Source organism: Triturus cristatus, chromosome 3_1, assembly GCF_964204655.1.
Source record: "Triturus cristatus chromosome 3_1, aTriCri1.1, whole genome shotgun sequence".
Taxonomy (NCBI): Eukaryota; Metazoa; Chordata; class Amphibia; order Caudata; family Salamandridae; genus Triturus; species Triturus cristatus.
This window is the reverse complement of record NC_140583.1, coordinates 1,038,323,472-1,038,349,746: the sequence shown is the minus strand read 5'-3', so window position 1 is coordinate 1,038,349,746 and position 26,275 is coordinate 1,038,323,472. Positions and strand designations below refer to the sequence as shown.

The 26,275-nt window shown below is 39.1% G+C and overlaps 1 protein-coding gene across 1 annotated transcript in view; it reads left to right on the top strand.

Moving 5' to 3' along the window:
- LOC146861459 (ficolin-2-like) overlaps nucleotides 1–26,275 on the top strand; it is a 470,803-nt gene that overhangs the window by 297,430 nt on the left and 147,098 nt on the right. The window lies entirely within an intron of this gene.

The following is a 26,275-nucleotide window of genomic DNA, read 5'->3' as shown; positions in this document are numbered from 1 at the left end:
TTGGAGTAGTATGTGTGCTCATCAGTTGGTAAAGGTGTTCAATCAGTGTGTTTGAATCCTGTTTTTTCTTTTTCGAGCTGATGTATGTGTTAATCAGCAGTACCTCCTCCTTTCTCCCACAGAAGTCTAATTGAATCTTTGTGGTATTTAAAGATGGAAGTAGAGGAGGTGATTCCTTCGCACTATACATTTTTGTAATGTTGATGTAAGTAGCAAGGCCGCCTGATAGACGGCCGTAGCTGCTTTTCCTTTGGGCAGGAGTGTGGAAACAGGTGTATCCTATATATGTAGAGACTCCTCTTGCCATGTTTCCTGCAATAGGATAATGTTGAATGTCTTTATGTAACCAAGGAATTCAGCATCAACTGCCTTGTTGTTTTGCCCATTGATGTTCCATGAACATACCCTCAGAGGTGATATACTTGAGTTTCCACCATGCCTCGTTAAATTTTGATGTCAGTATGAGTACTACAGTTAACTGGGATATAAGTGAAGTACCTGAGTGATTTCTACTTTGAAATCAAGGTTCATTGATGGGTCTTTAATTCGAAAGTATGCAGCAGGATGGCAGAACTAACTTGATTACTCTGCAATATGAAGGTGGCGATTATAAAATTCTGAAATGTCTCTTTTTAAGTTGTAGAAAAGTTGCGACCAACAGATATTGCTCGACTTACTTGAATTGCTTTTTGGGTTGTAATGATTTGTGGAGCGTAGAGATCTGCTTATTGATATTCTGGTGTTGCCATATCGTCGTGCCGTTATGCTGTTCAAACAACGCTACACATTCCTAGAACAATAAGCGGTTTCGCTGTTTTAAGGTCATAAAATGTACTAAGAAATACATGTTTAAGGACATCTGAACTTAACATCGGAGGCTTTGATTTTAGCTCAACTTACTTCAAGAGTTGTGGTAGAATGTGGGGACCGTTGCTCTTTATTTTCTTTCACTCGCTTTGCATGGTCAGACTGTGCTCGATTGATACAGTATTGCATTTGGCTGTAATTTAAGGCGAAACACACTGTTAGTGATACAGTGTTTCCAAATCTCTTGGTCAAATTCCGTAGAGATTTTCAGCATCATTCGACTTACTTGCTTACTCGACTTCGTCAGGCGCGGTATATTTGATTCTCCTGCGGTCGCGTTAACCTGGGTTTCCGGTGCCTACACCTATCTACTTTTTTGATCGGGCTTTGACTTCTGGGAAACGTAGTTTTGGTTCTTTGGTGATTTAGTATATAGGAAGGTCTATCTTACATATACATAGCCCATTTGCTGATGAGTTACGTTGCCTTGTGGAATAGTTCTGTTTTTTTATTTTTTACTGTGCCGTGGACCGAGTCTTTATTTCATACTAGCGGTGCATTCTGGAAGTTGTAGTAAGGGAACTTTTACGATCTATCAGCCCACAGTATGACCCATTCTATAATTGTAGTCAATGACAAAATTAGTGTTTGAAATTAAGCTATTTATACTGGACAATGTCTCCAGTCCTATACTTGTCATTGTTAACTGATGAGGAATTCTTTGTGGAAAGTGTTCACATTCTAAGGAATAATTGTCAGTAAACAAAATCTTGAGTATGGGGCATGCTTTTAGAACTCCACATATTGAAAGGGATATAATTAATCAATCCTATTCTGCTGCTGGTTATTATGTTCGCCCTATTTCAGATATCTCGTTGAGGCCATAGACTGTTGTGTTGAATTTGAGAATTAAGTATGCTTCTTTCTTCAAGAGTGCTGTTTCAAAGTCTCCTCTCCTTGGGTGGGATTTTAAGGCACACAGTACTGTCCATTTGAAGTCCCATTCACTATGGTTCATCTCGACAAAATGACTGACCATGGGGGTAGTGGCCACTTTTGTTTTGATCCTTGAGCGGTGTTGGACCAGCAGCACATACTTTCGGAGCCCACCAGGTTGAGTACCACAACCCCTCATATGGACCACAGATTACTACAGACACACATCTTACCTTCAGATGAAAGTAAGGGATCTCATTCATGAGATGATGCGCAGACTTATGAAAGAGGGCCAGTAAGTTTGCTCCCCACCTTGTGGTGCAAGCTAAATACCCTCTACTTTTAATCAGTAACCACCAACCATAAGCCGTGTCATTGCCTAGTCATGGGTCTAGTAGTCCGTTGTTTTAAATGGTGGTTTACACTGGGTGAATTCCATCTCAGGAGAGTTTATTACCCGGTTGGGCAGTAACTTGTTTCTCAAAATACGTAGACTCACAGATCTCCTCTGCATTAACATCAACAGAGCTGGAAATGTTGGCATACAGAACTGGTTGACAAAGAGCTACTTCTCCCAATATATTTGACCCAGCAGCTGGACTTGTCCAAACAAAATAATCAGTTTCAACTAGGTCAAAAAAAAATATCCAAAAGTATTAATCAACGGGTAAGAAAAATTGTAAGAGGACCCGTCAAGTAACACTGGGTAGCTCAAAGAACTACCTGTTTTTTTTGACCCTCCTCCTTCAGCAAAAGAGTCTCAATCATGGGAAGGAGAAGTTCAAAAATCGCAGAAGGATGAAAATACCTGATCCCATGATCGTCGTTGATTTGTGTGGGCATATAGGGGCATTTACAAGTTAAGCACGCCTTCTTTAGCACAATCATAGGAAAGTGTCAACCATAGCCCCATTTCTAAGACGAAGGCCTAATAGCTGCCTCCTCATGGTCCTGAGAGTTTTTTAGCTTATTAGGAGAAGGGGTATATGACGATCTGTTTAGCTGAGCATCATTTCTCACAGCCATTTATACCATATATAAGCTTACCTTGACAATAATTATACTGTGGCTGGAGTAAGAGACCATGGGCCATCTTACAGAAGTACCCTCGGGGAACAACAGGTGTTTGTGCCAGCTTTGCTCACCCCTGGGGCACTTTGGTATTACAGAAGGGGCCGCAGGTGCTTGTGGGTCTCGTTCTGTAATACTGAAAGCACTCACGCACAAACACTGCAAGTGATTTCTCAAGAAGATGTTCTCTCATTTACTTGAGGACGTGGCTGCATGCAAATGAGGGAATCGATCTGCCTCCGCGCCCATGCTGTATTACCGACGCAGGTGCAGAGGCAAGAAGCTGTCAGGAGGCGCACTGACAGTGCACCCCCTGATGCAGCCGCTCACTTCACCCACCTGCAACGGGATTGTTATATCCCTTTTAAAGTGCAGGCGGGTTGCCACCTGCACTGTGAAAACCCTGGGAGGCTTCAAAGCGGCCACTCTGTTCTTCACACGAATGCGCTGCCCTGGGTGTAGCATGAGTTTGCAGCTGTCCTAGGGCAGAGCATTCATCTTAATATTTTTCTTGATTGCGGTGTATACATATTACATCCAAGAAGATAGAGTTTAAAGTAAAAGCTCACACAGAAGTCCTTGCTGCCCTTTAATGCTTCAGTGCTAGCATTCCTGAGTTTCCTGTACCTTGAAAATAATTATAGGCATACAAGGTATTTTGGTGAAGCAAATTCTCCCGTGCCCCATAACCGTGAAACTTCAAATGACGTATCACCTCAAGAGCCTTAGATTTTCCATTAGTAGGTGTCAGCTAGGTTCTGTGCTGATTGGAGGAGAGAGCCTTCAAATTGTGAACTCAACCCACTTTGAGCATGGAGGATCAAGAGTGCACAGGCTTTCCTAAAGTGGACAAGACCACAGGCCAGTGGGACTTTGAGACAACAAATAACCCAGCCATTCTGCTTAACTCCTGCAGCGCTAATCTTCATAAACTGTGAGCCACAAATGAAAGTGTGGAGTTGTTATTGAACCTATATATTAATCATCTGACGATTGAGAGGCTATATTGAAGACTTTGAACACTATGATTCCCAGCTCGTTGTGCCATTGGTTACTTCAAAGCACTTTCTTCCGACTCTCTGATCTAAAATACGTTTCTGAAAGGGCAATATAAGTGACTCAGGGAGTTCGGCGGTACTTCCCACACACTCACGGCTGGTGTCTGTCAGAGAGAAATTGGAACCCCTGAGGACTGATGTAGTGGAAGCGGGTCGGAAAATAATATCATCACTTTCTATCCACACCATACACTATAATAACTACAATAACATAACTATAATGTCGGCCCATAAGACATTATTTCTCTGATAACTGCAACAAAGGTCCTCTGACGGTTCTTTGGTAGTGTTAAAAGGGACTGTGACTTTGAAACCTATGGAGATGCTATTTCCCCATGAGGAACTAGAATGAAGGAAATACGCTTAGCAACATAAATCAATTATTAGGCAATTTTACTCTAGCCATAAATAAATACAAACACCTTTCGTTTGATTATCTCTTTGTTATTCAGATTAATGAATGGTCAATCACAAAAGTACAAATAGAGCAACATTATTTAGCTCAGAATATCACAATACCTCATAACAGAATCAAATCACAATATCAGAATCATAAAGATTAGGAGAGAGATCCCCGTTTACTTTGTTATCTATGGAGTAGCACTGCGGGAAAATAAGCCTTGAAGGCAGGTACCATAACATGGAATGCTTCCTGCATTCAACATGATTATTGGCCACAAGGATTTCACTCATTCTTAGGAAAGTTTGTCCAGCAGAGCTAGACAATCTCTGCGGCATTTGCCAGACAAAAACAAATTAAAGGACATTTTAGGATGACTTCTTGTTCACATTTGAGAGAATGAATATTCCTTTCCTGTATATGGGCGTCAGGAAATGTGTTTTGTGTGGAGTAGTCATCCTGTAATAAAATCACAAACCGGTATTCAGTCCAGTGTCATTCATTTGCAAGACCTTTGTTCAACCCTGGGTCATTCGGGCTTTGAGCAGTCAAACTTTGTCAGAGGAACAAGTGGAAAGCATTTAGAAGTACCACTACGGCTGAATAAGAAGGAAACACCCTGCACAGAAAACCCAACACTAATTAAAAAAATTAGATCATAATTGTATGCATTTTTAGATACCACAGTAGACAAAATCCACCAGAGGGTTCCAGAGATATAAGTTATTTGGAAAATGCTAAATCACTGCTTTTCACTCCAATCACAAACAAGCCTTGGCAACTACCAAAGTTAGCGGTTACTTTGAAAATGTTTGTAAAGTTGTGTTTAGTTACTCTGGCCCACTTTGGGAGACCAACTCTGACAGGGGTAAGTCACAGGGGGCAAAGATGATGTGTGTGAATTAATGGAAAAAGAAAACCAGAAACCCACATTGGAGGAAAACAAATCATGGAAAACAAATTTTAAGGAAAGACAATTTAAGGAATAAAATAAGGCTTAGCAGGGTAGTTATATTGCAGTCAAAGCAGACTCCAGCCCAGTTCCAGGCTTTATGAGCAAACAGTCATGGACATCAATGTAGTGATTCTGATGCAAGGGATACAGGAGGAGCCGACCCTTGATTCACAAACACGGTGGGGTAACTTTAGCAACACATGTTAATGTCCCTCAAAGTCCTGTTAAAGTGCAGGCAAAAAACAGTTGCATCTGATCTATTGGTCTCTGGTTACTGCGAAACCAGCAGTTCCATTTAACTGAGGTTGGTGTCCATCTTGGGTGACCAAACTGCACTCCAACAAGTCTTACGGGTCCAGCAGACTCAGAGCAGCTTGTGAGCATTGAGACTCGGTCTCCTAGGCTGCGCTTCAGTGGTCAGTGGTGATCAAGAGATTGGGGCTACCAACTCATCAAGGTAGGCTTCTTCAGCGCTTGTGGCCCTAGAGCTTTAATATGAAGTCAGTCAGCTAACTCTTGGAGTTCGCTTCTTCTGTCTGGTACTCGGGCATTACTTTCCCCACACATAGCACCACAGGAACAGTCCTCTCTTTGCTAACACAGGTGCAGTAGGTGCAGTCCAGTCTTTTAAGCTCGCCTTTTGGCCTCACACCCTGTTTGAGCTTAATTCCAGGGAGAAGTAACACCTCTTCCAACTGTAGGTTCCTATTGTGTCCTTTCTTGGGAGTTGTTCCTCCCTCTCTTCATAAGGCTGTCTCAGGCCAGCAACCGTAAATGGCCACTGGGAAACCTGGGCACAGAGTGGCAGCTGTCTAAAGTTCAATTTGTCCAAAAGATACATTAAATTAAATTTGAGCATCAAACCAATTTTAATGTAATAATTTGTTTGATACCTTGAAGTATGACCTTTAGTAGGCCCATTCAGGAGTTAGCACAGCTGAATTGTCAGCATGTAACCCTATAGATGCCAATGGGGTCACTAGCCTTTTTACAGCAAAAATTACAATTTGGGGTTTTCCCAGGACATATAGAAACTAGGGGTGGGAGGAACTCGCCGAATTTTACTCTGTGGATTTCCGCAGTGTTACTTAAAACTTTGAGTTTCCACGGAGTTCGTTCCACCCCTAGCATGATCCACATGAACCGGTCATACATTTTCAACAATCAGTACATAACATACAGGGACTTACTTAAGCCGGTGTTTCTTTGGAACAAATTGTGCTATGAGATCAGAAATAGTAAATCACGTTGGCACTAGGTAAAATTTCAATTTTCACAGCACTATCATAAAACATCGCTAAAAGAAAGTTCCATGATTAAAATATCAAATGAATAAAATTCCTTGAAACAGCAAATATTTCAATAAATGGATCTTAGCAACCACAAATAAATGCATGAGGTGCTCATAAAAGTGATTAAATGTGCAAATTTTCAATAGCGAAACCTCTAAAAGCAAAAATAAAAGATAAAAGGAAAAAAAGAAAATTGCACAAAATAAGTGTGCCAATCATATAAAAGAAGTCCATCACAACCTTAAGTGATGTGTTAACCCTCCATGGTTCTCCTGGCTCTGATAGCAGCTTGTAAAAAAGAGCACATTCTAAAACAGATATTCGGATTGTTTAACAATTACAGATGATGTACATAGCTGAGGGTTTTTTACAAAGGCTTCAGAAAGTGCATTTGTGCATATTTATAGTAAGCACAAAAAACTTATAGTGCAAAAAGGACTGTTCTGAGAGGCTATCACAGTGGCAAAGTGTTGCAGAGTTCCCCAAGTTGGCATAAGAACCAGCAAAACACAAAAGATGCCATACAGTGTTAGATCTAAACCGAAAAAGCAAGGATCTCACCCAATGAGTTAATTTAAGTCCAAGATAAAAACTGGCTCAGGGGAAGCGAGCAGCCTATAATAAAGTGACACTGTGCTTTTCATACTCTCCAGTGAAAATCTTCTTTCTTCACAGAAATGAAGATATAAACGCTTAACCATTAATTTATCCTCTTTCTTTATGGCTGTAGATAGAGAAAAGGTAGAAGACAGCCCCAGGGGCTTCAAAGAGGTAGATATATAACGCATCCATGGTATAGTGCATCCTTGACTATGTCCTCAATGTATTGCTTATCAAGCTCTGTGTGGACAATAAAGCTCAAAGCTGTTGTAGGGAGTATAAAAACCTTTCACAAATATGTTTTTCTTCACACTGAAGTGAAGAGGCATTATGGTAACCTCAAACCTCTGCCCCATACACTATTCCAGGAATACATTGAGCGTTGTACACTTTTAACAAGAGAGAAATATTACCTTTGAGTGACGTGCTGGAAAGAATAAAAATGGCTCCCGCTGATCTGCAGAGCTGCAAGCGACAAGAAGTCACCTGTGAGTGCTAGCTGCCTGCAGAGTTAAATAGGATTCCCAAGTACCTAAACTCCTTAATACCAACCAAAGACTGTCTGTTAGAAATAAGTCTGCTTAAGGTACTTTTGCAAGACCCACAAGCCATAATTTGTCGCTTACCAGAATATGTGGTCAGATCTAGATTACTCATGAAATTAAATATCAATTTATAAGGCGCGCACTACTACTTGAGGGTGTCTGGGCACGGAGACTCAAAGAGGTGGCTGGGCGAGACTGAAAGATCCTTATAGTTTAAAAAGCCATGTTTCATTTTTTTTCTGAAAGCAAGGAGGTCCTTTTCGCTTTTTGAACATAAAGGGAGATGGTTCCAGAGATGGGAAGTGCTGTGTTGTAATCAATAGAAGTAGTCTCCAGACACAGTTAAGATACCACGATGTAGATACTTTATTCAGAGCGAAGGAATAGCGTTGGTATCCCCCTAACAGCCAGCATACAACTGGAAGTTTAGGAACACCGCTATGATGCTCCCCATAGCAACGTTAGAACACAAAGTAGAATCCCACATTTAAAGTGCCATAACATACATTACATCATGTAGTAATAACCAACATAACATATCCTCTTACCTTTATCTCTTCTATTCATAACAGTGAAATACATAGTTAACACTACAACAAACAAAACTCATATCTACTTGTCCCCACATACATAATCTTGTAAATACCTAGGTGGGCATCTAGATCTCTGTAATACAGCTCTATTATTGATAGTTTCACCTTGATCTCCCGTGACACCAGAAGGCTGATTATCACACATCTCTTTGTCACTGATGAGCAGATAAGGGTTAAGCTCACTAGCTTGCCTACATTCAACATCCCTGTCCAAACCAATGTTTCTTTTGTACAAAGCTACCCTCCTTAAATTCCAATTCTCTCCATTGTATAATGTAACATGTCTACTATGTACATATTTAACCTTATACGGGCCGCGAAATTTTGTAAGACCAGCTCCTATACATCCTGGTTTGACTTTAACCCAGTCATTGGGTTTAATAGATGTTCCAAATGAAAGTGGCTTACAGTCCTCGATTTTTTGTCATAATTCAAGCTGGCCAAACCAATACACTCTTTCATCCATGCCGGGATTAATTTGGTACTAGCAGTACGTCCTCTCATAACAACAAATGGAACTTTCCCAGACACAGTGTTTGCTGTTGTGCGATAAGCCCACACCAAATCATTTACCATAGCTTTCACATCCCTCCTATTTATTATTGCCATTTGGATGACCCCCTTCACCATGCGATTGGCCCTTTCCACCACACCATTCCCTTGTGGATTGTAGAAAGATGTCCTTGTGTGTACTATCCCACACGATTTCAAATATGATGTCATCTCTGCAGACGTTAATTGTGTACCATTATCAGTGATTAATTTAACCGGGTATCCTTCTTCCCTAAAAATGTTAGATAATACCCTGATAGTACTGTTTGTGGTAATCTCTTTTACAAATTCTACAATCAACCACTTAGACAGCACATCGATCACAACTACACCAAATCTCAACTCTGAACCTAATCCAACAAATGGACCAATAAAGTCTAGACATACAGTATGCCAGGGTAGATCAGGAACATCAATTTTGCCCAAGTGACATTGGTTACCTACTCTCAATCTTTTCTCGCTCTCCACACATTCAACACACCTCTCAACCCAATCAGACACCTGTTGGTCCATTGCAGGCCACCAAAAGTGTTCCCTCAACCTTCTCTTTGTGAGTGTTTGACCCATATGACCTTCATGAGCCAACTTAAACAGAGCAAACCTCAAATCTTGTGGAGGTATGAATTTATCATCCTTCATAATAATGTTTCCTTCTTTATCAAATATAGATAATTCCTCCAAAACTTTCAAGAAAGGTCTCACACCCATCGGAAGAGTACTCTCCCTTCTACTCCCTTTAACGATTAGCTCTTTAACCGCTTTAAGAACCTCATCTTTTAGCATGTTCGCATTCCATCGGTCCTTATCTATCGCTCTACCACACATCTCTACCAACTCATCCACTGTCGCAACTGCACCTTCACACTGAAATGCTTCCACTCTTACTTTATCTATCTCATCCCACGGTAATGGTAGTCTAGACAATCCATCAGCTTGACTATTCCTCCATCCCGCAATGTACTCAACTTTGTACACATACTCTTGTAACCGTGCCGCCATTCTGGCCAATCTTGCTGACCCTTTACCTGCCCCACCAGGGGATAAGAAGCAAATGCTACAGTCTTAAGGCCAGATGTGTGGACTTGTGCCAATACGGCCCCTATACCTACTGCACTAGCATCTACAGTAAGGATCGACCTTAATTTAGTGTCAAATGGGGTCAAAATTCCTGCCTCACAAATTTCCTTTTTAATCTTCTCAAAAGTCTCTTGGTGCTCCCTGTCCCACACAAATTTTACCCCCTTCCTGAGGAGTATTTTCATTTTTTCAGTTTTTTCAGCAAAGTTGTGTACAAATTTTGCATAGTACTCTATGAGTCCTAAAAATGATCTAAGTTTATCTTGGTCTGTGGGTGATGGGGCCTTCTTTATCGCCTCCAGAAGATCGCGTTTTGGTGTCACCCCCTCACTAGATAAAGTATACCCTAGATACTCTACCTCTTCTACAGCAAATGTACATTTCTCTTTTTTAAGCGTTAGACCAGCATTATCCATTTTACATAACACTTCTTTTAAAACAAGATCATGGCATTCTTTCGTGTCCCCAAATACCAAAACATCATCCTGAAAATAAACAACGTTCTTTATATTCTTCAAAACCGCTCCCATCATTCGTTGAAACACCCCAGCAGCAGACGCCAAACCGAACGGCATTCTTGTGAATTGAAATATGCCTTCCGTAGTAATAAACGCCGTTAATGGTTTTGACTCTGAATGCAATTTAAGCTGATGATACGCACTGCGTAGGTCTAATTTTGAAAAATACCTCCCCCCTTTCAACAATAAGATAAGTTCATTTATGTTTGGTAATGGATAGTTATCAACCACAATATTTTGGTTGAGTGTGCGCAAGTCCACACAGAACCTGTAACTGCCGTCAGGTTTGCCCGTAATGACAACAGGTGAAATCCAACTTGACGTCTCAATTTGTTCTATTATACCTTGTTCCACCATCTCACACAACATTTGCTTGACCTTATGCTGCATTGGTATTGCATCAGGTTTAAGTATAATCTTATGAACATAACCCTTGAGTTCGCCAATTTCACATTACTCATTCCCTCTACAATTGTGTCTGTTGTGATTTCATCAACCACCATCACCTGGTTTACAGCCCTTGGATTGATAACTATGTGTAGATCGTACTGGTGTGCCCAACCCAATATTGGTGGACCACTGTGTGCCACATATACCTTGCCTTTTACACATCTATCCTGGAAAGTGATGTCTACCACCATATATCCTATGATGTCTATTTTTTCCCCTTGGTATCCTCCCGGATTAATATCCTTAGGGAGTAACTTTTCATTAGGCCAATTCTCTTCAAACATTATACGAGGAATGATTGTCCAAAACGACCGAGTCAACCATTAATTCCACCTCTTTTCCATATATTGAAAAGATGGCCTTGGGTCTTACCCTTCTTCCAACTGGGTCTAATATATTCTCATCATCTACACACAGAATTCTATTCACTCCTTCAACATCACATAACGATGTTATATTTCCTACTTCACTTTGTACTATTGATATTTTAGGTTTGTATGTTTTACACATCTTGTAAAAATGGCCTTTACGACCACATTTCTTACATTCCTTGTCAATAGCATAACATCTCTTATAGTCACTCGTGTGGTATGTACTACCGCACCTGGCACACATTCTCTCATGTGTCTTACTATTTTCCAAATTGCTACCAGAATTATTGCCACATTTTCTTCCAGATGCCCCCTTCCTTTCATTACTTTCATTACCTTTGCTAGAACTCAACGCTGCTACATCATCTTTGCCTACACATGTTACAGCAGTAGTATTCTCTTTTTTCTTTTCTAATTCTTTCATGCACAACTCCGATTGCTCCACTACTTTAGCTATGTCAATAGCATTTGTGAGTGTAGGGTTCTTTGCAGCCCATAGTCTTTCCTGCATTTTCTTGTTGCAACATTGTACAATAAATTGATCCCTAATCATCTCTTCCCTCATGTTTCCAAACTGAAGGTCTAGGGATAACTCACGTAAGCGTGTTACAAATTGGTCAATAGTTTCATCATGCCTCTGTGGTTGTGTATAGAATTAATGCCTACACATCACTATGTTTCTTTCTTTAGCATATTGTTTCCTTAATCTTTCTTTTGCTTCTAAGTAAACATTTGATATTGCCCTTCCTTCCACATCCACCCCAGCTGGTAAGAATTTAAATGCGTGTTGGCCCTCCTTTCCTAACGTACTTAATAATAAGGCTTTCTTCCTTGAAGCACTAAAATCTTTGCCATCCAATGCCTCAATGTAATTTTCAAATATCTCTATCCATTCTCCCCACTCTATGGGAGGATCCCCAGGTTGTTGGAGGAATAAGGGTGGTGTTATTACATTAATGCTTTCCATATCTCAATATAATAATTTGTATTACTATATTCACAATTGTTGCAATACCTCTAACGTTTCTTTCTCTAAATGACTCTATTCTCCAATGTCCCAATACTAGTATGTTAAAGAAAAAAAAACAAAGTCAACTAGAACCACGAAAACAAACAGTACTCTGACTTAATCCATAGCGCAGGATGTTAATTTCTCATCTGTTTGTTACTGCGAAGAGCGTGAATCCATTCGACTATTTCAATACGGCAGATATGGTTCCCACAGTAACGCTAGAGACAGTACTCTGACTCAGTCCATAGTTGCGGAAGAGTTGGTTCCCTTAGCAACGATACACCAAAACCAATATGGCCGCTGTTTGCGTCAACACGCCACCGTCAATTACGTTTTGACGCTTCCAACGTCAGCACACTTGCGCTCCAATTGTTCATCCACTTCGCCCGTGAAAGGCAGACGTCAAGGAATGACCACGCGATGTTCATCCAAGAATGGCAGACGTCAAGGAGTGACCGCGCAATGTTGTTATCATCCGAAGAGGTAACCGTTAGTTATATCATCAGTTGATGTCTCAGATATTCGCAAAGATATAACACATCAGCCTCTTGAAACTATATTTTCAGCTTCGAATGTCACTAACTACTGGTTGCAATAAGTACTCACAATATCCTTCCATTTTCGGATTACCATCTTTGTCACACGAACCCGAATTATTGCCTCTTCAGCAACCATAGATTTCTCTTCTCGCAAACAATCCTCGCCATCCAAGTGATTCTTTCACTTTAATCCTTGGCCGATGACTTTTTTTAATGTAATCTTCTGTGTTAGGTCGATTCCTAAACACCTTTATGGGTCCTTTTCACCAACGTCCCATTCACTCTACGCTCTAATCTTGCTTCTGCTTCCTTGCTGGCTAATCGTCGCCATTTGTTGTAATCAGTAGAAGTAGTCTCCAGACACAGTTAAGATACCACGATGTAGATACTTTATTCAGAGCATAGGAATAGCGTTGGTATCCCCCTAACAGCCTGCATACAACTGGAAGTCTAGGAACACCGCTATGATGCTCCCCATAGCAACGTTAGAACTCAAAGTAGAATCCCACATTCATTTAAAGTGCCATAACATACATTACATCATGTAGTAATAACCAACATAACATGCTGCCTTTGAAGCTTCTCCCACCCACTGTGGTCTCTTTGCTCTTGAAACAATCATATTAAATTCTGACTCTGAACGAACAGATCTGGGCGGAATCTACCAGCGAAAGCTTAGCTTAAGTAATTCGGGACCTTCCCCATGAAGAGACCTGAAAGCAATACATAGAGCTTTAAAGTGTATGCAATTCGTGATGGGTAACCAGTGGAGAAGCGAGAGGGCGGCCGATACTGAATCTTTCTTTGGATTGCCTAACAGTAGACATGCAGCTGAGTTTTGCAGAATCTGCAGCTTGTTGAGGCTTTTTTCCTAATATTTGCAAATAGCACATTTGCTTAGTCAATTTTCGAAAGTGCTAATGCAGAAGGTAATGTTTTTTGCCAATCTTTAGGTATAAAGGGAAATATTTTTCTTAATAGTTTCATGGTGAAAATGGAGGCAGTGGTAATAGCGTTAATATGCCCTTCAAAGGTCAGTTGCTGGTCAAATATTACTCCAAGGTTTTTTACCTTCATAACCAGGGAAGGAAGTTAAACAAGTTCAGGCGGCCACTAGAATTAGGAACAAAAAGAGAGATCTTTTCCAAAGAGCAGTACCTCATTTTTACCTGAGTTCAACTTTAGACAGTTTCGGGCCATCCGTTTTCCAATCTCCTGCATGCAGCTATGAAAACGCCTTGCTGTCTCTGTAGGATTTGTTGATACTGAGACCTCTAATTGGGTGTCATCTGCGTACGTGAGTGCAGTGAGCCCAATAGATTTGATAAGTTTGGCCAAAGGGGCCTTGTATATGTTAAAAATGGTCGGGCTGAGAGACGAGCCATGGGAAACGCCACATGGGAGAGAAAAAGAGGGAGATTTTAGATTGTCAGCTGCGACAAACTGTATTCTGTCTGATAAGAACGGTTTAAGAAGAGCGTGGTATTTGTCCCTTATCCCAATGTCCGCAAGCCTGTTCAATAGGATGTCGTGGTTTACAGTGTTGAATGCTGCCGATAGGTCTAATAGGATTAGCAATGTACTTCGGCCACCATCCAGCGTGAGTTTGATCTATTCCGATACACTTACTAAAGCCAATTTCTGTGCTGTGCTTCCTGAAACTGAATTGGCAGGGTCTAGATGGCTGAGGGCCTCGATAAAAGCTGTCAACTGAAAGTTGATGGCTTTTTCAATTATTTTGGCAGGGAGGGGCAATCTAGAGATTGCCCGATAGTTACCGGGATTTGTGGGATCTAGATTAGTTTTTGAAGAGCATGAAGAGGTCCACTAGCTCACGTAAAGCTTTAGGTGTGCGAAACAGTAGGACTGCATCGTCTGCATATAACAGCGCAGGTACCTGGACTCCGGCAATTCTAGGGGTATCAACAAGTTTGGATATCAAGAAGGGGCAGGGATCATTATATATATATTATCTACTGGCGGTCACCAGTAGATAGTTATAGTTAGGACCGAGTTTCCATAGGAAATCTCAAAATTCTATTTTGAATAACTTTGGCGCCGGTTGACGAATCCTCGTGAAATTGTCAAAACTAATGGGGCGTTCCACTCAGCTCCTACCCTGAAAGTCTCGGGGTGATTCGTCAAGCGGGGGCCGAGAAAAAGGGGGGTTCCAAAACGCGTTTTCCCCATGCATTTTTCCATAGGACCTTTAGTCGCAGCTACAGCCCGAACGGCTGAACAGAATTACGTGAAATTTGGCAGAGAGGTAGCCATAAGGTCAAGGAAGTGCCTTTCGCAGGTCTGGTGTAAATCTGTTCAGTATTTCCTGAGAAAATAGCATTTAAGAGCATATCAATATCTATACGTGCGCAGGGTGCGCGCACTGTGCAAGTCCTGTGCGCGCACCCTACCGTGCACGAGCGTAATTGTGATTGGTTGTTAGATGTCAGTAAACATTCGAATCGGTCGAAATCAGGAAGTGTCGGCCGCCATTTTGTCTGTCGGACTGAAAAGGAAAGGTGGAGAACATGAATAGGGGGCAGAGTAGGGAGTTCTTGACCCCCTAGCCATTGTCAGGGGGACACAGTAGGACCACGAAGGGCAAAAAAAAAGATTTTAATTTTTTTTTAAAACATCGCGAGGTGCGCGCACTCTGCGCGCACCCGAAAAAAAACATTAAAAAAAAAAGAAATAAAAATCAAGTTTAAGTGTTTAGATATTAGGTGGCTCTAAAAAGAGCCCTTGTGTTTATTGAGTGTTTTTCGGTACCTACAAGTAAGTACCGATGCAGAGTCTAAAGTTCAAGAGGAAGACTCTGTTCCCTTCATCATTGAAATGTACACCGTCTCCTCTATAAATGTCTTGCATATTGTAACGCAAGTTGTTGTGGTATATAGAACCCATACCATAGTCTCTGAGGAAAGCAGAAACAGACTTATTGACGTGCTTTCTTGCTTTGTCAATCTGCGGACAAAATTGGCTGGACCAGTTCCACTTTTGCCTTTGGCATATATTAGAATATTCAAAGGCAGTTTGTGGAAAGAGTGACATCAATTGCACAAAGGTGTCCTTAATAAGCATTTCCAGACCTACCCCAGTTAAAGTGCCTAGGTCATTTCCACCACAGTGCACAATAATAAGGTTAGGCTGTGGGAGATGTAGAAAGGTTTTCACCAAAGGCATTAATTGGTGCCACGTTAATCCTCTCTGACCAATCCATTTAATGTCTACATTTGGCAAAGCAAGGTCTTTTACAATACCTCTTTTTTCTGCAAATGTTTCACTCCAGAAGACATAGCTATGACCTACAATCCACACTGTGAACATCTTTCAAGGAGATCTGGATGCACTCAGAAGGTGTCTTTCAGTAGAATGGTAATATGAAAAGAAAGACAGTTGAAAAATGGAGGCATACATACTTTTTTTTTAATAAAAAGAACTCATTGGCTGATTCAAACCATTTTACAGTTAAAACTAGGCTGTATGTTTACATTTTTAAAAGCATGTTTTGGATTGGTACAGAAAAATGTGTTCCCACTGAACATTACTTTTGATTTGCTGTTAGGTTTGAAAAGTCAAGCACTCTTGCTCTTTGGATTTGAAACATTGTGTGCTGAAATTCTGACCTCTCTGCTCACACCAGTGTTCCATGACCTGTTGCTCTGGTAGCAGGCAGAAGTCATGTTGGGGAAGGGATGATTTGGAAAGGGGTTAAAAGTTGCAACCAATAGAAATGTGTGATTCCATTTGAAAAAATGTGGGAAGGAGTGTGATTTTACATTAACATGTATATGTGTGAAAAAAGAGAGGGAAACATTGCCATTTACTGGTTGTGGTGAGAGGAGAGAGGTGTACAGCTCTGAGATTCTGGCTCTGATAATCTGCTGTTTGAGTGCCACATTTCTTTCTCAACTAACTAATTTTAAAGGTGAGTTATGAGTTTGAGAGGGGATGTATGTGGTGATTTTTGATATAAATATTAGAATTGTCATTCTTCTTTTAAAGTTGTGTTTTACATTTTGTGTTTTAGGAGATATTTAACTGTCTTGAACTTGTAAGATATTATGGAGTATGTCTTCACTGTAAGTTAAGGTGTAGTGGTATCACTGAGGAATACTGTTTTGTGCCTAGAATCACATCATGAGTCTGTCTGCACACAGGATTTGTTGTCAGAGATTTAATTTGTGTTGCTCTTGTTCTGTTAGCCTTACACTCGCAGGAAAGGGGCAGTTTGTTTTCTTAAAGTGTGATGGTTAGCATTCAGCAGAAATCACTATCTCAAAAATGAGAGGCAAATGCAAACACATTTGAAAATAGCATGGTACATTTTCCTACCACTTTAAAAGTTGTGTTTTACATTTTATGTTAAGGAAGATATTTAAGTGCCTTGAACTTGAAAGATATTATGGAGTATGTCTTCACCATAAGTTAGGGTGTACTGGTATGACCCAGGAATACTGTTATCTGCCTAGAATCACACCATGAGACAGTGTGCACACAGGAATTGTTGTCAGAGATTTAATTTGTGTTGCTGTTGTTCTGTAAAACTTGCACTTTCAGGAAAGGGCCTGGTATCACCCAGGAATACTGTTTTGTGCCTAGAATCACACCATGAGACAGTGTGCACACAGGAATTGTTGTCAGAGATTTAATGTGTGTTGCTGTTGTTCTGTAAAACTTGCACAAGCAGGAAAAGGGCAGCTTGTTTTCTTATAGTGTGATGGCTAGCACTCAGCAGAAATCATGATCTCACAAATGAGAGGCAAATGCTAACACATTTGAAATCAACAGGGTAGATTTTCCTTCCAATCTTGTAATGGGTGAGGTAGTTCCTACATGTACAAAACTCCAATTAACCTTTACCAAACATGTACTCTTACACACATATCTGCAGTCTTCATGCAGTTGTAAAAGTCTCCATGCAGATCTCTCTTGCAACTGACAATACACAGTCTCCAGAAACACACTCTTAGCACACAGGCAGCTGCTTTTCCTACACTCCCATGCGTAAGACTCAGCTCTGTGTTGTGTTTCAGATAGCAGTGTGTAATGCAAACACATTCAACGTCATCAAGGCACATTTCCTTTGCTGTAGTCTAATCACTCACCCTGTAACACATGGTCATGGTCTCAAGGAGCTGTTAGGACATGTGCTCTTTTTGGCTTGTCTAAAATATAAGGGAAATGTGTCAGGCTGTAACAGTAATTATCACTTGCTCCATCCACATTACTAAATGTGCTTTCAAATTGCCAAAGGAGATATCGCTTTCTGCCTAGAATAACACCATGAGTCTGTGTGCACACAGGAATTGTTGTCAGAGATTTAATTTGTGTTGCTGTTGTTCTGTTAAACTTGCACTTTCAGGAAAGGGCCAGCTTGTTTTCTTCAAATGTGTTGGTTAGCACTCAGCAGAAATCACTATCTCAAAAATGAGAGGCAAATGCTAACACATTTCAAATCAACAAGGTAGATTTTCCTTCCAATCTTGTAATGGGTGAGGTAGTTCCCACATGTTCAAAACTCCAATTAACCCTTACCACACATGTACTCTTACACACATATCTGCAGTGTTCATGCAGTTGTGCAAGTCTCCATGCAGATCTTTCTTGCAACTGACAATACACAGTCTCCAGAAACACACTCTTTGCACACATGCAGCAGCTTCTCCTACACTCCCATGCATAATACTCAGCTCTGTGTTGGGTTTCAGATAGCAGTGTATAATGCAAACACATTCAACGTCATCAAGGCACATTTCCTTTGTTGTAGTCTAATCACTCACCCTGTAACACATGGTCATGGTCCCAAGGAGCTGTTAGGACATGTGCTCTTTTTGGCTTGTCTAAAATATAAGGGAAATGTGTCAGGCTGTCACAGCAATTATCACTTGCTCCATCCACAGTACTAAATGTGCTTTCAAATTGCCAAAGGAGATATCGCTTTCTGCCTAGAATCACACCATGAGTCTGTGTGCACACAGGAATTGTTGCCAGAGATTTAATTTGTGTTGCTGTTGTTCTGTAAAACTTGCACTCGCAGGAAAGGGGCAGTTTGTTTTCTTAAAGTGTGATGGTTAGCATTCAGCAGAAATCACTATCTCAAAAATGAGAGGCAAATGCAAACACATTTGAAAATAGCATGGTACATTTTCCTACCACTTTAAAAGTTGTGTTTTACATTTTATGTTAAGGAAGATATTTAAGGGCCTTGAACTTGAAAGATATTATGGAGTATGTCTTCACCATAAGTTAAGGTGTACTGGTATGACCCAGGAATACTGTTTTCTGCCTAGAATCACACCATGAGACAGTGTGCACACAGGAATTGTTGTCAGAGATTTAATTTGTGTTGCTGTTGTTCTGTAAAACTTGCACAAGCAGGAAAAGGGCAGCTTGTTTTCTTAAAGTGTGAGGGCTAGCAATCAGCAGAAATCATGATCTCACAAATGAGAGGAAAATGCTAACACATTTGAAATCAACAGGGTAGATTTTCCTTCCAATCTTGTAATGGGTGAGGTAGCTCCTACATGTTCAAAACTCCAATTAACCTTTACCAAACATGTACTCTTACACACATATCTGCAGTGTTCATGCAGTTGTGCTAATCTCCAGAAACACACTCTTTGCACACATGCAGCAGCTCCTCCTACACTCCCATGCATAATACTCAGCTCTGTGTTGTGTTTCAGATAGCAGCGTGTAACGCAAACACATTCAACGTCATCAAGGCACATTTACTTTGCTGTAGTCTCATCACTCACCCTGTAACACATGGTCATGGTCTCAAATAGCTGTAAGGACATGTGCTCTTTTCTGCTTCTCTAAAATATAAGAAAAATGTGTCAGGCTGTCACAGTAATTATCACTTGCTTCTCCACAGTAATAAATGTGCTTTCAAATTGCCAATCAAATATCATTTTCTGCCTAGAATCACACCATGAGTCTGTGTGCCCACAGGAAAGGGTCAGCTCATGTGATAGGATTTGAAAAGCTCAAAAAAAAATTGTAATGAATTAAAATTACATAAAGGTATTTTTTTTTTAGTTTCTTGCAGGTATTGCTGAGCAACAGTGAAAAAATTTAAAGATGCCTATAAAGTCAAGAAAGAGAAAAGAAAAGCAACAACAACTATATTTGAAGACAACTCGTGAAAAAAAAATAGGAGGAGAAGCTCGTGTTGGAAAACAGAAAAAGTCTTCTGGTAAGCAGACTAAAGAATTTTTAAAAAATATCTTCCAAAAAAAAAATGATCGAAAGATAAATTCAAACAGTGTTTCAAGTTCAAAACAACAACAGAGTCGACAGCAAAAACAAAATGCTAACGTAGACTCAGAAGTAAGAAAGAGTGACTTAACACAAAAAATAGATTTTAAAAACATTCGTAGAAAAATGTTTCAGAGAAGAGTGATGTTAAATTTGCTAAAGGATGTGAAAAAATATAAGAAGAAAACCAAATTTTATAAGAAAAATAAATTTATTGAAAGTATTGTTACGAAGGCTTTAGAAATAAAAAAAAAACTATTCATTTTAATTTTGAACAGGATGCGTAGATTAGATAAATTAGTCAATGCAATGAAGTCACAAAGCAAAAGGAAAAGAGAAGTGAAAAAAAATACCTTTTGTAAAGTGTTCTTAGGAGAATGGAAGCATAGTTCAAGTACTGAACCATTTTTTAATGAAGAGAGTTATCTTCAAAGTAATAGTTTGTTGCATGCAGTTGACACCAATGGTAGAACATATGAAGTTAAGGATGGTTGTGTAATGGAAAAGGAGAAAATGGTTCCAAGAAATGAGGAAGAAGTGATGGCTGATGAGGTTATGGGGATTCGTCCTAAAGCCCCAGTGTACACTTGGAATTGTAGTAGTATTTGTACTGTGCGTCAGGAATCTATTGATAAATTACGTGACTTTCTAAGAGAATATAGTAAAAAGAGTGTTAAACAGAAGATTAAGGTGCTTCAAAGACTAGATCCATGCAGAGTGAGAGAGAATACTGGTTTGCAAGGACATTCTCTGGCTTGTCTATCTAGGAAAGTGTGCCAAAGTGTTTTTCACCATTTTAGGATGCTGACTGTTCATCATACTGAAATGAGAAAGTTTGTGAGAACATTGTATTTTGCTAAAAGTCCAGCACTAAAGTTAAATGAGTTGAATAATGTTCAGTTTTGTTACTTTGGTCCAGAACAAGAAAGTGCAGAAAATGACACAGTTATTGTTGAAAATGTGGAAGAGAATGTAGAACTTACTGTTAGTAAAAATTTTGAAGATGAAATGACAAAATTTACTATCATCTCTAATGAAAGACCAAATATTACTTGTATTTGTTGCCGGAGAAGCCATTATAAAATTCAAACAAGGAATGTTGATCTGTATAAAAAAATTGAAAATGAAGATAATTATAAGTGGAAAGATTTTGCAACATATATATTTCTGGAAAATTGTTTTGAATTGGATGAAGATCAGCGTATTTGTAAATACTGTTATAACAAGTTTGAAGAAAATAGAATGCCAGCAAGAGCTGTACATAATAAATTAGAATTGGTTGATATTCCTCCAGAACTTTCTGATTTAAATACGTATGAGTCTATACTCATTCAATGTGTCCATCCGTTTCAGACCATAGTGCGTATGGAGCCAAAAACAGGTAAATTACCTCCTTCGGATTTACAAAGAGGTTTAAAAGGAAGAGTTGTCTATTTGCCATTGGATTTGAAAAAAAATATGGAAACAATTGATGCAAATACTTTGGAAACTGAACCATTAGTTATTCTGGTTAATGGTGTACCTACAAAGAATAAGAAAATTTGGCAGGAGCTGGTGGATGTACGAAAAGTACAAAGAGCAAATTTGTATTTTAAAAAAAATAATAAATGGTATGAAGCCATTTATATGGATGAAGATGAAGAAGAAATACTAGAAGACACAGGAATACCAACTGGGCAAATGGAAAAAGTGGATAAGTCAAAAGAAGAAGAAATTTATGAACATTTCAGCATATATCCTCTTCATTCTAAAGAAGTTATGGGAAACGCTATTGATCTGTTTCAGATGAAGAAAGCAAAAGGAACTCCTGTGAGCGTATGGGAGGAGAGCTTGGAAGCTCGTTGTTTTCCCCAACTGTTTCCTACAGGAGAAGGTGGACGATATGATGAACGTCCAGTACAGATTCCTGCTTCGGAGTATCGGACTACAAGATCATATGCAGAAGATCCCAGATTTCGTCAAAGTATTCCTTATTTGTTCCATCTTTTATTTGAAAGTGACTTGTCTGCACTATCTTATGCAGTAAATCACATTTTGAAAACTGGAGTACATCTACATAATGTGTCAGCAAAGGACTTTATCAACAAAGTGCAGCAGCGAGATGATCATTTGGAATCTCAATTGATCAATTTGATGGCTTGTCAGCGTGGGACTAATAAATATTGGTACCGACGCCATGGAGAATTGAAATGTATGTTACGGAATTTAGGAACTCCTACATGGTTCCTTACCCTAAGCTGTGCTGAGTACGCTTGGGATGATCTTCTGGATTTTCTTCGAGAGGCAAATTCAAAAATTAAAAACATACAATACAAGACAGCAGGAGAATTGTGCTCATTGGATCCGGTTAATGTTTGCAGATATTTTAATCATAGATTTGAGGCTATGATGTCCTTTATCTGCAATAAAAAAAATCCACCTCTTGGAGAAGTTGTGGATTTCTTTTGGAGAAAAGAGTACCAAGCAAGAGGTGCTCCTCACATTCATATGCTGTTGTGGATCAAGGATGCCCCAAAATTTGGAACAGATTCTGATGATGCAGTTTTAAGTTTCATCGAAGGATATGCAACATGTGCTATACCTAAAAGCACAGAAGAGAAACACTTAAAAGAGAAAGTTTTACGTTTCCAAAGTCATCGGTGTGGAAAATACTGTCGATGAAAGTACAAGAGTAAAGATAAATTCTACACAAAATGTCGATTTGGATTTCCACGACCTGTTCTTTCAAAAGGAAGAGTAAACAGTTTTATGTCAGCTGTGCGACATACTATTACAAGAAAATCGCCTAAGAATACTTACAACCTAAGAAGAAAAGAAGAGTCAAAATATATAAATGACTACAACCCAGTCATTTTATCCATGTGGAATGCTAACATGGATATACAGTATGTGGCTGACAATTCTATTGCTGTTGCTCGGTATGTCACATCTTACATCACTAAATCTGAGAAAACGGAATTGAAGGAAATGTGGGAAGAGATTTCTCACGAGAAGACTGTCAGTAAGAAGCTATACAGTTTCAGTTTAAAGATGTTATCGCATCGAGAAATTGGATCCTACGAATGCTCAGATAGGTTATCATCTGGAAGCCTGTACTCGAAATCCAGAAGAATAATTTGGGTAAGTTTAGGCCTTGCAGGAATGCGAAATCGGGTACTGAAATCTATTCGAGAAATTGAATATTTAGCCGAGTTCGAACCAGAAAGTACAGACATTTTAAGAACAAACATGTTGGACACATATTACCCACAAAGAAGTCATCACCTTGAGAACATCTGTCTCTATGAAGTGCTGCAGAACTTCATTTTTAAACGGAATGCCACAGAAGATATCAACAATGGAAAATATAAAGTCAGTGGTGAGGAAGGATGTTTGGTGAAGCAAACAAAAGGAAGTTTGATAAATCACCGGAAGCTGAGTTGCGACACTCCTGACAAAAAGGAATTTTACTACTTGGCACTTTTGCAGCTGTTTAAACCATGGCGTTCAGAGGACGAACTACTTGGAGAATTCCAGAGTTATGAAGATTCCTTCAATGCTAGCAAAGACAGCATAGAATGCAGTACTTTCACAACTTATGTTCAAATGTTAAATGAAGAAATTGAACAAGAAGCAACAATTGCAGCTGAAGTAGCTAGAGACAGTTCTCAAGACAGTCAAAGTTCTGGGACATTCAGTCAAGATCCTCTAGGACAACCAATCGTAGAAAATGAAGCAGCAATAGCCATGAATGAAGTGGAAACAGCTATGAATCAAGCTCAGGAAGACTTAACATATTTGGAGCAGCAACTGAATGAAGAACAAAAACAAATTTATGAAGAAGTCAGGAAAAAAATTGATCACGGATTACTACATGAAAATAAAGAGTGCTCATGCACATATTTTGAACCAATGAGAATGTATGTAAGTGGACAAGCAGGAACTGGAAAACGTTTCTTAATTAATGTAATTAGAAGCTACCTACAGAAGAAAATGGATTCCATTTTGTCTTGTGTTGTTACTGCTCCAACTGGGTTAGCAGCGTATAACATAAAAGGAGTTACCTTACATCATTTGCTAATGTTACCAGTAGAGCATGAGAACAAAATACAGTACCACAAACTAGCAGGAGAAGCATGCTTGGAAGTTTCAAGAGTATTGAAGAAATTGAAAGTACTCATTATTGATGAGGTAAGCATGGTATCAAACTTAATGCTTGCCTTCGTGCAGCAAATTCTGAAGACAGACTATGACATGTTATTTGGAGGAAAACACGTCATAGTTTTTGGGGATCTTTTGCAACTTACTCCAGTTAAAGGACAACCGGTATTCCATACACTTACACATGAAGACACGAAAAAGTTGTTAGGAAGTATAGGCAATGTAAATATTTGGACATATTTTGAGTATAAGGAACTCATTACCAATATGAGGCAAGCCAATGATAAGGACTATGCAAGTATTCTGAAAGATATAAGAATTGGACTACTCACAGAACATGGCAGAAAAATATTACAGAGTCGATTGCTGAGTAATTTATCTACAACAGAAGAAATAGTTCCAGAGAAAATATTCAAGAACATTGCTGAAAAAAATACTGTAATCTGCTTAATGCCAACACTACATGAATGCTCTGTATACAATTAAGAACTTTTGAAATTGGAAAATGAAGAGATCATAAAACTGGAAGCTGTGGATAAAATTCAACATGAACGAATAACTATTATATTGACAGGCAAATTGGCTACTAAATTTGATTCTCTGGAGAAAAACATTTCAAAAACAGCTGGTTTGGAAAATAATCTTTATGTGTGTATGAACTGTAGAGTAATTTTAAGACGTAATTTGGATGTAGAAAAAGGTTTAGTGAATGGAGCTATGGGTAAAGTTGTGGGTTTTGTAAAGTACCAGAAAAAAGATGGAATTGAATTCTTAAAAATAAAATTTGATCAGATTGAAGAGGTTAAAGTCATTAGTCGTTGTTCAGTTCGTTTTTTGCTAGTGAAAGACTTATATGTACGTAGGAAGCAGTTTCCGATTTCTCTAGCATATGCTGAAACTATTCACAAGTCTCAAGGATTAACTGTTGATAGTGCATTTGTAAACATTGGATCTACTGTGTTTAAAGAAGGTATGGCATATGTTGCTTTGTCACGCGTGAAAAAATTATCTGGTTTATTCATGATAGACTTTGATGACTCAAAAGTAAGTGCTGATGCAAACTGTGTAAAGGAGTATAATAGATTAAGAAGAAGCTATGCTCCTCATTTAGGTCAGTATCCTGTGTTTGAAAAACGTGTTGTTTGTCGGAAAAGGAGATTTGAAAATATCTGTAATGAGGATGTACAGAAGAGAAAGCAAAAAGACAGTGATGTGACTGCAAGCAAAAAGAAAAAGGACAGTGTGGAAGAGGTTGTTGGTTGTCATTTTGAAAATAGCTCTGGTGTCAAGTGCTGAATGTTGTATTTTATCTTGAAAGTTTGCAAGAGCAGATAATACTAAATCATGAAAAAAGATTCTGTTCTTTGCTGAGTCTCCTTTATGAGAAGCTGAGTAATGATAAAAATAAAAGAGAAAGTGCTTCTGATGTTAGAAATCTTTTAGATGTATGTTCTGGATGTACACAGTTTACACAAAATGTCCAGCAAGATGCACAGGAATTCTTGATGTATATCCTGATGGTACTGGAAGATGAAGGAGTAGAAGTAGAACATTTATTTGGTGTCTCTTATAAATGGGAACATTGTTGTAATAACTGTATGAACACAAGCAGTACTAATGTTGATTCTGAAAGGTTCATATATTTACCATTACCAGAAAGTAAAACAGTGACTTTTAGTAAATTAGATAAAGATGCTAATCACAACATGGAATGTTCTGAATGTAAATCTGAAATGTTGTCAACGGTATTTTTAAAGAAATATGGACAGTATGTAATTTTAATGGTACAACGTTGTAGAGCTGATGGAACAAAATTGGAAACTTTACTAAAGAAGTTTGTTGGTAATCAATTATCTATATCTGGAAAAACTTTTGTAGCAGTTGCAATCATTTTTCATGACGGTCCTTCTATAACTTCTGGTCATTACACAGTTTATCTTAAAAGTGAAAAAGGATGGACACTGTGTAATGATTCTCAATTGATTTTCAAGCAACGTTTGCCTTATGATTTACCCAATTGTTACTTAATTTTTCTGAAACCCAAATTTTAAATACTAAATTCAGCATCTGAAGAAAGCATTATTTAAATTTTAAAG